Source organism: Pecten maximus, chromosome 5 (assembly GCF_902652985.1).
Source record: "Pecten maximus chromosome 5, xPecMax1.1, whole genome shotgun sequence".
NCBI classification, from domain to species: Eukaryota; Metazoa; Mollusca; class Bivalvia; order Pectinida; family Pectinidae; genus Pecten; species Pecten maximus.
In genome coordinates this window covers 40244769-40258679 of record NC_047019.1, presented here as the reverse complement: position 1 = coordinate 40258679, position 13911 = coordinate 40244769, and the positions used below count along the sequence as shown (strand labels likewise).

At 37.3% G+C, this 13911-nt stretch overlaps 1 protein-coding gene across 1 annotated transcript in view; it reads left to right on the top strand.

The window, feature by feature from the left end:
* The first annotated feature begins 11468 nt into the window (after positions 1-11468).
* Positions 11469-13911, top strand: part of LOC117328015 (synaptotagmin-10-like) — a 41328-nt gene continuing 38885 nt past the window's right edge. Inside the window, exon 1 of the mRNA XM_033885318.1 lies at positions 11469-11995. The gene's annotated coding sequence lies outside the window, so the exon portion shown is untranslated. The remainder of the gene's footprint in view (positions 11996-13911) is intronic.

The following is a 13911-nucleotide window of genomic DNA, read 5'->3' as shown; positions in this document are numbered from 1 at the left end:
CTGAATTCTTTACAGGGTAAGATTGTGATATAAAAGCCAGAATATCCGAGAAAAAAACCTCATGTGGTTTTGAAGGATATGGATATATATATATTCTACCTTCATAATCACAAAATATAGTAAAAAACCATCGGCAAGCCTGGGGTTTATCGCATTTTGTGTTACATCGGGTAGAATATCTACATACTTAAACATACTTAAATATGAAAGTCTTATAAAATACTGTATCCGTATTGAATTCTATTTAAAGATGCGTGCTAATCAGTGATGATATTAAAGGACAGGAACACCTTCTATTTGGTTTGTTAGCAAATAGACAAAAAGAGTGGAGACAGTCTGGCATGTTTTTTTTATATGTTACGGATAAATTGAAAACACTGATATACCAACATGATATCTTACGAACTAGTTAAAAACTGCATAATTCCCCTCATGGAAAGGATTGGTAAATTCGTCCATCAATCTCAAATGATTTATGAAGAAAAATAATGCATGTCGACGGAGACTGTGTTTTCAAGATACTTACCATACGCACAGCTCTCCACATACACCATTATGGAAAATACTATGTGACTGATTTCGGTCATGTCGCTCTGCTGCATTGGCGCCTTTGCTAAGCAAAGGGCGGCAGTGCGCTACGCGAAGAATGACAATGCGCTATGTTAAGAGAAGAACGACAGTGTGCCAGGCGAAGAGCGACAGTGCGCATAGCGAAAAGTGACAGTTCGCAACGCAAAGGGAATAGCGATGTTGCCAAACAAGGAGCGACAGTATGCCATGCGAAGGGCGACAATGCTCCATATGACCGAAATGAACGCCCTGTCGTATTTTGGCAAGGCTCCTTTGTAGCGTGTGTGGGGTACTTTTGTCGCTGTGCGCACTGTCCCTAATTATGTTAGCGTGGCATCCTTATATATTGTTCTAGATTTTATAAAATGTAGGGAAGTGAAATATCCTTAACTAACTTCTATTTATATATTTGTTTGACATGCCTTGTTATCTGTCTTTCGTAAGATGCTCTCAAATAGATAAATGTATTAGTCTTCGCTGTTTGAAGATGTTCATTCATGGCCTGTACATACCTATCTGGGGAATCAAAAAATATGTTATATCGAAAACTGTTATTATCTTTGATATTGACATAAGGCTGTGTTAAGTCATAAACATGGGGAATACACTGTTTAATAGATATGAAAATGGTGTTGTCTTGATGCAGGTGTCCCGTTTCACTGAGCGATGCTAAGCCAGTTTCCCTATAGATAAATGATATTATGACTAGCTCCCCGGTACGGATATGCGCTGCTTCACAGTGATTTGAGTGTTAAATTCTGTTAATCTGTATAATAATGGGATATTCCATGAATGGTTGTATACATAAACTATCTGTAATCTTAATGAATTGTCTGGGGTCATACCTTATTTCTGTCAGAGATCCTTCTTATTCTTGTCTGTTTCTTCCTATGAGGGTATAAGATACATTGAGATAATCTCTTTATCAATAGTATTAATATACAGATGAGATTTATATGGTCCTAAGAAAGGTCCGCACGTTACATTTGTGAACATGCTTAAAATGGTTTTCCATGTACACCATAGGTCTCTATCTCAGACCAGTATATCTTCCTTTATTCAGACAACTTAATGCTGGATGTTGAATATTAAACACTCGTTTGGTGCTGGATGTTGAATATTTAGCACTCGTTTGGTGCTGGCTGTTGAATATATAACACTTGATTGGTACTCGAGGCTACATATTTAACAATGAATGTTGATTTTTTTTACTCTTGTGTTGTGCTGGATGTTGAATATTAAACACTCGTATGGTGAGGGCAACAAGGCAATCGTCTCGTCTCATTACTGAATATTATTAAACTCATAATGATAGTAATAATTGCAGTAGGATGACATACTTCCTTCTATACAACTATATATCGATCATCAAAGATAAAGAAAAATCGACATGTATCCAACAATCATTCAGTTCGTCAGTTATGTAGCCACGTTAATTAACCGTGAAAAAATGTTATATAAATAAGCTGAGCAGATGTCTGTACTTGCGTCACAACCATGCTAAAACTTCCTCTTAGTCGAGGAAGCTGGAATTGTCTCGGGAATGACGTCTGGTTAATTGTGCCAAGCTGTAACCGTTTGTGATTGGATGACGCATTGAACGCAAAGCGACAACTATGGAGATATGATATGTGGCTGATGTTAAACTACATGTACTCAGTGGAACTCCTATCGTTTATGTTCATTTGTAGTTTTCTTTTCTTAAATTTCAATCTCTCACTCAACATCTTATCTACCCTCTAATGAATCCCCGTATTTAGCTTGAACGTAAACATAGCCGATTCCTGGCGTCAACTCCCTGTTTACACATGTCAGGGAGTGGCATATTTCCACTGAAAATCGCTATGTGTGGTATCAATCGAACTGTTATGAATGAATAGCAGTATCTAATTCGGTCATGGTAACACGAGGAACTGTTAATCGATATAATAGACAAAAGCCTTGTTTTGACATATTGTCGAGACCCGCCCTTGTATGAATGGAATTAATTTGAGCTGCCTACTGGACATGACTAAAACGTCACCGTTATTAATTCGTCTGTGTGGTTTGGGAAACGTAGGTTACGTCTCAGTATATCAGTTATATAGTTATTACCTTGATCATGACCTTTGATCGTTGTTGTTTACAAATAAAAGTTCCTGTGCTGTAGTCTATATAGTATGACGGTATAATGAGCATTCGATACACAGTATCCACACCTGTACGTTCCTCACATGTATAAAGGGCTCTCAAGATGATAGCATTAACGCACCCACTTGACTTTATAGAAGATATATGTAATCCTTAGCATAATATCGGGATTTGTTTAAATTTCCCTTGCAGACGTGGACTACTGCTGGGGTCGGGAAAGCACAGAACTTTGAGAAATACAATACCATGCAGACAAAGTTGAAGTTTTATTGTCACAATCTCTCATAGGAAATCAACAACACAGAATATCAACATAAACCGTAATTCTAGCTCAAAATCGATAAAACGAGTGCAAAATGTCAACAAAATATATAGGAGAGCTTGGAGACCCTACTAAAAATGCTAGGAGAATTAAATGATGTGTCCAGAGAGGGTAAACTTATTCTGCTTCATTGACAACGCATAACCGTCGTATCAATCTAGGTCTAATCTGGGTAAGTTCACATCCTCTAATTGAGAACTAAGGTGGTGAAAATGATACCACAAGGCGTATCAAAACGTATCAAGCACGTCTGACTTCATATTGCACAAGGTAATAGAATTTTTCCAAATAAGATTATGATATCAACCATAAAACTTTGATCATGCTGTCTCCATCAACCTGCGTCGCCCGAAAACTTTGATCATGCTGTCTCCATCAACCTGCATCGCCCGAAAACTTTCTTTCGTCAAGTAGTTAACACATACTCACGGAAATCATGGAAATGGGAACAGAGCAAATTTTTGAATATCGAGTCATCTTCTTGGACATATAATCTTCTTATGTAGGGGAAGCAGGGCTTTTTTCTGTTAAGAAATGGAAAATTCAAACGGGAGAATTAAATTTATTACGCTGATCATACAGCTTTGTTGTAAGTTGTCCTTACTGGTAAGGTTGTAGGTAAAGATCGATAGGTAAAGATCGAGGTAAACGGCCGGTGTTGGGAGTCTGTATTGGCCTTAAACCCAAATAAATATTTAGGGTATATGGTTTTTGTTACTACACCTATAGGTGAAATTGAAGGCTTTGTACGGTCGCTGTTACCTGTTCTGGTCAGTTCTTCAGTATAATTAGCCTCGCACACAAATGCAAGTCGGACAACATTGTTTGGTTTGATGGGTATACCAAAGAACTGTTGGGAGATCTGCGGTCAGAAATGTAATTATTCGGTGTACGTTATATGGGCCCTAGTCGTATGTTGAACAAAATACGATCCCTTTCCATTAAAACATGTACTTATGTAACAGGAAGGGTTAATGAAAGACACCTAACGGCGCTGATGAATTGGCGCGCCCACATTATTTACTGTAGAAGTCATGAATAATCTTATTATTGTTTTGAAGATGCACTGACTACGTTATTTTGACATAACATATACCATAACTTTGGGTAATAACTATCTTACTTAAAGCCACATACTCCCGAAGAAACATATATCAATATTTACATTTTGAGCTTTTTACAGTTTTCGGACTTGATACATACCTAACAGATTATCGTGAATCAGAAACTGAAAGTAAATGTGTATTTATGAGAGTATAAGGGAATTCCCAAGAATATTAACTGTGGCTGACGGACCAAGTTTCTCTGAAAATTAGTCCCACAATGCAACGGCGGGTTTTAAAGTCCGTACAAAATGGCGGAACGCCGAAAGCGTGGACCTGCGAAAACGCAGACAGATTCTGCAAAACAAAAAAAAGTGAGCGGAATCGGCAAAACCCGAGTGTTTCCTTAGGAAAAGAAATGATTCGTTGGAACTTAGCGAAAAAAGGGGGAATGAACTCGAATTCCGATTTTGCCGGACGTCTATTGGATTGCTGGTTAGCTTTAGAACATTGTCAACTTCACCGATCTAAAAGTGTATCGATGTTTTGTTGTATGCATATTGCATTTTGAAATTAAGTATTTAAATGTAAACTATGTTTGTTTATTTTGTTCAGTTATTACGCAAATATTCTGTAATTATGTTTAAATGAAAGCATTATTAGGCAAAGTTCACGTATGCTCGATATGTAAACAACGGCTATGTGTGTAGTTTATGTGCAGTGCACGTTGTTATTGCACCGTTCTCGGCTCCGTGACAAATCTGGCGAGTTATTTTTATACACTGATGTCTCAAGGACTCACCCTGTCAAGCGTCCAGGCCAGTTGTCATTTTAATGTTAGGAGAGCGTGAATGAGCATCTTGGATTGCCAGGTTGTTTGGGAGTATGCGGCTTGAAAGGTCACAAATGCTGTACATGTATAAATATATATAAATATATACATATTGTAATATCGCCATGTCCAATTTTGCACATGTAAACAATGACGAAATATGTAGACGTCGAACAACCATTTTTTTTAATTGTTGTACGAGCGACAGCAATGTCAAGGTATACAGAATACCAAGATAACAGCAATTGTATCACGCAGTTATTCCTATTGGATCCTAATAAATATTTACACATAATTGTCATTTGTGTGCACATTTATCATAGCGTAATAAGGATAGATGCTGCTGCCAAGATTCTGCCAGTAAAACCAATTATAGACCAATGTCCACTTAAATGTAACCTTGTAAAGGGCATCATCTCTGATTCGACAACCTGCTACGCTATCAAGGTTTGTTCCTGTTGTGTTTGTAAAGGAAACAACACATTTACCGAAATATAAACATGACGGAGTAGATGTTGTCACGTAAACACACGAAGTCACGAACGTTAAAATATCACGTGACCAATACTAACGAATGATGATCAGCGTTACATGTCCACGGGTTCGGTGGACAGCCGTGACGAAGTTTAATTCGTCAAGCACACATGGCACAGATCATGTGGGCGAGGATCGCAACAGATAAGTCGAACCCAGAATAATCGATAATTTCCTACTATTTCTATTTTCGCAATAAATTAAGGTAGGATTAATGTTGACCTACGAAGGGATTTATTCATATCAAGCAACACGTATGATAACACTTTTGGTCAGTATGTGAGTACACAGCTCAACAATCTGTCGATGTTTACCTTAGCTAGCAAGTCGTTGGTAGGAGATAAGCTACACCAAATGTCTTAACCAATAAGTATTTGACACTGGCTAGCTTAGCAATCTAACCAACTCCGATGCTTAATTTTGTCAGTAGAAAGAAGTAGAAAGACGATACCGATTGGTACAGAGAACCGAAGTTCGGACCTACACTCGGTAAACCAAATTATGATAATTAGGAAACGGAATAAATACTTACATTTAACCCTGACAAAGACAAAGGGAAACAAGGTTGATCGGGTCAATTTACCAAAGATATGACTCGGTTGTTTAAAAGGAAGTACCCAGCATTAGTGCACTTAAGCAAAGATATTCATTGCACATGGGTATAAAACATGAATATATCGTGGCAATGACGTAGCAGCAATCCAGCAAACCCCACAAACTCTTCAAAATATCCTTATACAGGTTATAAAATATATGTATACATATCATAAAATAATGTAGAAAATGCGAAGAATCCTAGCAGAATTGTACAAAAGTCGCACAAAATATCATTTTTCAATGAAAATAGGAAGTTAGAGCAGTAGAGCCACGATGGATTAAACTGCTTCATACAGCTGTTTTTCCTTCTAGGACTCGTCAGTGATGTTTGGAACATCATACAACTGTGTCTGTACTTGATTTTCAGATTGTTTATAACACCCTGGTCCATAGGCTGAAGCTGTAGTATTATGGGGAAGGAATGCCAGTTTAGCTGTAGTATTAGGGAACAACCAACCAATTGAAAAAATATATTTTTGAAACAGCCCCTGTGTATAGAACGTTGAGCCAAGGATAAAATGTCTGGCAGCCACTGATTGGCCAGTATGTTATGAAGTGAGAAAATAGATATGTAGCCTGATAGGTAACTATCAATAAGAAATGTTGATATAAATTTCTTAAGTCCGATTGTTTTTTTTCCCAAAAGTTCACGTAATAATAGTAAACAGGTAAACATTTAAGATTTTTGAGAATTTTTACTGCGAAATTCACCTATTTTCAAAATGGCTACCCTGGAGAAAATTTGAGCTGAAGGACCCAACTTTTTTTTTTGATTAGGTGTTATATCAGACCCTAAACTTTTGTTATAAACCATAATCGTCATATTCAATTCAAGAATTTGAATGAAATAATCCAAAACATTAACACTAAGGTCTATGGGAAAACAATTGGTTGGTTGGTCTCTATTATGGGGAAGGAATGCCAGTTTAGCTGTAGTATTATGGGGAAGGAATGCCAGTTTAGCTGTAGTAGTATGGGGAAGGAATGCCAGTTTAGCTGTAGTATTATGGGGAAGGAATGCCAGTTTAGCTGTAGTATTATGGGGAAGGAATATCAGTTTAGCTGTAGTAGTATGGGGAAGGAATGCCAGTTTCACTGATTTCAGTTCTTCATATCGCGTATTATCTGGACAGTTGTCTTTAAATAGCAAACTTCTTCGGTCCGCTCTAGTCATTTTACGGTCCAACTGTTTTAATCATATGAAAAGAGTTCAGAGGTCATCCAAGCACGACAATTAGCTTCGTAACCACACGGTAATGATTTCACATTTTCAAAACATCGGGGAGAAGCAAACTTTCCTACAACAAGAAACTTAAGTTTCCCAGAACCACCCATATTAGCAGCCACCATAGCAGTTTTATTCTCTGTTTACATTTCTTTCCTCTGTGACATTTCTCTTTAAAATGGGCGATTCTTTGGGATCATTTTAAAAACCAAACCGGTTTTGTCGGCGTCAAACACGTCGCACGGTTTGTAGTGTTTTAGTAGATTAGGAAGAGAGCTATCTTTCCAGTCACACACCGTTTTAGAGAGAGAGCTATCTTTCCAGTCACCCACCGTTTTAGGAAGAGAGAGAGCTATCTTTTCAGTCACACACCGTTTTAGGAAGAGAGAGAGCTATCTTTCCAGTCACACACCGTTTTAGGGAGAGAGAGAGCTAGCTTTCCAGTCACACGCCGTTTTAGAGAGAGAGCTATCTTTCCAGTCACACACCGTTTTAGGGAGAGAGCTATCTTTCCAGTCACACACCGTTTTAGGGAGAGAGCTATCTTTCCAGTCACACACCGTTTTAGGGAGCTATCTTTCCAGTCACCCACCGTTTCGTCACTAACGGCATTACACGTTTTACTTTCTCCACATATTTGTATGTTTATTATACCATGTCTCTGTTTCCACCTTTAGGTCCATCTGCAAGAAACAATGGATTCGGGAGAACCTAATTTTTTAGCGAAGTCGTGAACCTTTACAAGAAGTAATGGTCCAGTGATGGGATTGTTTTGAGCCCTTGCATTGTGACACCATACCAATAATGCATTGTCAACACCAGGGTACAATCTTGTCCGTGTTTTCTTGCGTTCCTGACAATATTTTTACCATGTTGATATTTGGTACAAACGCCTTTTGACATTGCCTTATAAATATTTACGTGGAGTCAATTTTAATTTTTTTCTTATAGTTAACTTTTTTGTTTATTTTACAAAGTTTATCGGCAGAGAAAACCATGGAAATACTTATATTAATAGGTAATTCATATAATTATACGCATTAAAATCTGAGTTTATTGTCAGAATGTTACATGTAACGGGCTAGGAGATGTATGGTTTACAAATTAATTTGTCATACCACGGCGGATATTGGATCGTACCGGTTATAATGCATTGTTGATTTTTGCTGTTGTTTTCATTACTAGAAATGTTATACAAAAAAAAAGTATTTGTAACACTCGAATATAAATGACCACATGTGTGACATTCAGAGTGAGGAAGGCGCGATCCCCATATTCAGTCAGAGGATTAATTAGAGAAATCTACCAAAGTGACAACAACAAGGACAATCGCTTTAATTTCTTCGTTCGGTGTGAACGGTACCGGTTGTCATGGTACGCTGATGACGTCATTACAGTACATGGTATTCGTAATTTACCAGTTTATTCCATAATTAGACCTTATAAATTGTAGCGAACACGACTCCCTAGAAACCAGTCACATGTCCACCCTTTGTACTTGCCTGCTATAAGGTAATTAAACGTAAGAAAGGGGAAAAGTGACTCATTTAACGTTCGTACAATGATTAGGGGTGTTGTTGTCCAAAATAATCTCTCTTTTGAAATATTTGTTATAGAAATATGAGCCAGCACTTTCGCGGTCACTCTTAATGAGACGTACGATGTATCAATTAGTGGCATTATTGGTAACGATGCTATTCACTGTGAATGTTATCAGATAATCATCAGAAAAAAATGAACTTCAAGAATTCATTGTATATCAACAGATCGATGTTTATGCGTGCCACATTTGAATTATCATGATTCATCGGACCGAATTCGAAATATATATATGCAAAAAAAAACAAACAAAAAACCCGAACAAAAACAAACATCATCGATGAATCTGTGGAACTCTCATTCTTTTTACATATAAACATTACTCTATGTTTCTATTACCCAGTTTAGATTCGAACTAATGTTGAATCGTGTAAGTCAAGTATGTTAATGATTTGAACAATTGTGAAAATGCTGTATTATACAAATATGACGGTCTGCTAGTGAGCGACATTGACAGTCAATTCTGGATCTTACCATTCATTCGATACAGCAATACCAGAAACGTGGGCGTTGTTTGTTGGTGTTGCTCGCGTCACCTGTATCACGAGTGTAACTAACCTAGCAGTATTGGGGGAGCCGTCATAGTGATTACTGAACGTGCCGGGAAAACATAACGACGTTCGAACGCGATCAAAGGAAGAAGCGTGTTTGATTAAGCATGAACGCTTGAAACATTAATTACTGTAAAAATATTGTGGAATGTTAACTATGCAATGGGCGTGAAATAGATAAAAAGGAGGGGGGTATAGAACACATTTATTTTGTCGATATTCTCTTTCTGGATGCGCGCTTTGCCACTGGTATGGCGAAATAACAAAAATGTATATTCACATTTGTCTTGCATTGTCTCTTGAAGTTTGCTAAACCCAAGGCATGCAATATGCTTGCACAAGAATACAACAGACAAATATAAACAGAACTATTTGTCTAAGAAATAGCAACACTTGAATAATGAATTACAAGGTGCATCATTAAGATGTGAAAAATTACTTATATTTAAGAAACTTTGTTAGTAATCAGAATGAAAATAAATTTAGAAATAAAACTTACCTTGTTTCAAGCAGACGGAAATAGAAATTTAGTGTGCAACCCATTGACAAGAATCCAGCTGCGACCATCTTCGAGTCAATTGACTTGTAATCAACCAGGACTCTTTTCCGTGATCTAATTTTAATAACACGCCATTGAGGCGTGAAGTGTCGAGTTTCACATAGAGAAGACATACCGAATATACTCTTGGCTATGTTCATGTACGCTTGCTAAGTCTTAAAACTCAATCGTATTTCTTAGTTCTCCAAAATAAGCCCCCCCCCCCCCCCCCCGCTGTATCTACATGGGTACAACATATTAGACCTAAAATATGTAGTGTTATGAAAAAGTAGGTACATGGTAGGTAGGTATTATATATCTGTAAACATCTACATTAGGAATGAATCACCGAACCTTCAATAGTGGTATAATTCAATAAGAGAACATTTCATCATACATCGCACACATTTGCGCACCATTTGCGCACGATGTCTGCACGATGTATACATGATTTGTGCATGATGATTTTGGTGCGTTGTGCGATCCTACAGCAAATGTCTGTTTACATTTTATTCACAAGACATTTGTTAATATCGACAGAGTAAACTGATGTAGTGATAGTGTGTGTTATGATGGTGCCGCGAGGAAACTATGAAGTAGATCGAGTTACACGTAATAACTATCAAGCGACACTGCATGTATGTATTGATGCTACGGCGTTATTTCAGACAGTAGTTTTTCTAGGTCACAAACACAACCGATATCTATAGATGAAATAGGATGGGAAGATTTAATTACAACAGTCGTGGTTCTTAATTTAAGTTTACACATTATCTATAACGCAAATCGACGTGTTTGAAGGACATTTGTGTATTGCCTGTCAATAAGTTCCTTTGAAAGAATAGTTACAAAATATGTTAAAAAAGTTTCTTCAGGAAATCAATTAAGATGTGGTGCTAATCATTCTTAATTTAACACCCTTTGTTTCTCCGGCAACACAACAAATCTAAAATAGATTTATCTTGCGAGAATCAGACCAATTTTATTGGCAATCCATTAAAAAGATAATGCGAGTTTAGTTATTGGCTTGAAGATCGATTGACGTAACTGCGGAGCTCTTGCGTTCTCTGTATGTAGCAGTTATGCGTAAACCCTTAACTGGGCGACGTGTTGTGTCTTCGCTGTTTGTCCTCAGCTATTAGTCCTGATAGACTCTATCTATGTTAATGTCCTGGCCTTGTTGTTTCACGTAAATGTCGTTGACGTAAATCTATGTAATGACACTAGTTAGGGACTCTTTTCAAAAATGTCAGAGTAGCTTAATCCGGAGATTCTTGCCGTGGGTAATTTTAATATTTCTACAATTAGATCGATTTTTCCACATCAAATGATACAGTGTTAGACGGTGATTTTTAAGGTTGAGTTCTAGCTGGCATTAAAATGAGCCTCAATACAGCGATAATTATGCAGGCCGATAGTATTTGTTGTCACTAGGCAACGGTTCCTGCCTCTAGCGCTGTTATTTTGAAGATTTCTAGACTCCCCGGGACTTTGACGTCACAGTTTTCCCCTTTCCTACACTTGACGAGTGGAATGCGGTTTCTACGGATTTTGAAGCAGTTACGCAAATACTGAAGACCATCCGTTCTCTCGCTAATATCGCTTGACCTGTTGATTTGTCCATACATACAGTGCCATTCCATCTGCTGTATTTTGCGTCTGTGTTGTCCACAAAGGGAATTTGCGTTTGAAGCGAAGGTCGAGAGATACTGTGTTAATCGGAAGGCGCCAACGCAGCTGTCAACACCGCATTCGCCGTGACGAGGGGACACATGAGTTTATAGCAGTATCATATCGATTGTAGATCCCAGCAAAATATACTACAGTCAAAACAATGAGATACTAACTGATACGTGTCTTTGAACTGGTCAGTCGTGGTTAGGTAGATAAACAAGACCCTGTGTGGTCGGTAGTGGTTTACATCGTAACAGGAACTAATTCTACGGGGCGGTGAGCCAGTGGTCAGTATGGACAAGGATGGACGCAGGATATCAGATAGTTGACTGGTACTGGAAGATGACCATTTGAGTATAATTCTCATAGGACATCTACTGGTGAGTAAAACTACATACATAACATTTGATCTCGCTATATATTGTTTGTTACGTAAGTCCTGCTTAGTACCTTCAATTTGTAATATACTACGGTCTGCGTCTAGATGTGATTTTTAATTTTGACTTGTAATTCGATCATTTGTCAGAATTTATCCGAGGTGTAGAATTTGAACTGTGATCAGTAAGATGCGCTCCGTGTACATGTTGTTATAAAGACACCTGGTAGCAATGCGATTGTTTACTTAGTATACGTTATAGTATAGCGTGTTTACTATTGATATAGCTAACTGGGAATAGAATTCAGCTTTAAATATGTCGCATTAAGATAATCAATTATCAAGTTATTTTACTAGGATAATGTGGGTTTATTTCAAATATTTACTACCACAATAACTGACTGATTTGTATCGAGATACCGATGTGTCCTATAGATTGTGGTCAGAGTTCTGATCAGCTAAAGACAATATACTGGAGTACTGGCTTTGATAATATCAAGAAAACAATGGTCGTGTGTCTCGTGCTTACCTTTGGCTGGTAATCATGGATAAACATGAAGTACTAAGTCGAGTTAATAACAACAGATATTTCAAGATTTGCTGCCTAGCGGCTGACAGTGTCGTCTGCCCTGATATTTAAGAAGATTTTTTTGCTCTGAACGGATACCAATTTGATTCCAATATTGCCTGACAAATAGATATAAAAAGCCATATAAAACGTTGTGTGTCCGAACGAATCACCGGCTATAAATGTCAGTTACCACCTGCTCAGGTATCAAGGTATTGTTTCATGTTATTGTGTCTTGATTACCTCCATCAATATTTGTTGGTAGAACCGTTCCTACCTGGACACTTCTGTATAACACGCATTTTATAACCTCATTAGGTTATAACCTGACATACCCGCATTTTATAACCTCATTAGGTTATAACCTTACATACCGGCATTTTATAACCTCATTAGGTTATAACCTGACATACCCGCATTTTATAACCTCATTAGGTTATAACCTTACATACCGGCATTTTATAACCTCATTAGGTTATAACCTTACATACCCGCATTTTATAACCTCATTAGGTTATAACCTTACATACCGGCATTTTATAACCTCATTAGGTTATAACCTTACATACCCGCATTTTATAACCTCATTAGGTTATACAGTAACCTTACATAACCGCATTTTATAATCTCATTAGGTTATACAGTAACCTTACATAACCGCATTTTATAACCTCATTAGGTTATAACCTTCAAATAACCGCATTTTATAACCGTATTAGGTTATAATCTTACATATCCGCATTCTATAACCTCATTAGGTTATAACCTTACATAACCTCATTAGGTTATAACCTTACATAACCTCATTAGGTTATAACCTTACATACCCGCATTTTATAACCTCATTAGGTTATAACCTTACATACTGGCATTTTATAACCTCATTAGGTTATAACCTTACATACCGGCATTTTATAACCTCATTAGGTTATAACCTTACACACCGGCATTTTATAACCTCATTAGGTTATAACCTTACACACCGGCATTTTATAACCTCATTAGGTTATAACCTTACACACCGGCATTTTATAACCTCATTAGGTTATAACCTTACATACCCACATTTTATAACCTCATTAGGTTATAACCTTACCTACCCGCATTTTATAACCTCATTAGGTTATAACCTTACATACCCGCATTTTATAACCTTATTAGGTTATAACCTTACATACCCGCATTTTATAACCTCATTTGGTTATAACCTTACATACCCGCAATTTATAACCTCATTAGGTTATATTTACCATTGTATGGCACTGCCACTATATAACCCTACCAATTCAGTTGCGAGTTCACCAGCTTATGAACTGCCAACTGAAATTTGAATTTGAAAATTTCAAAAAAAA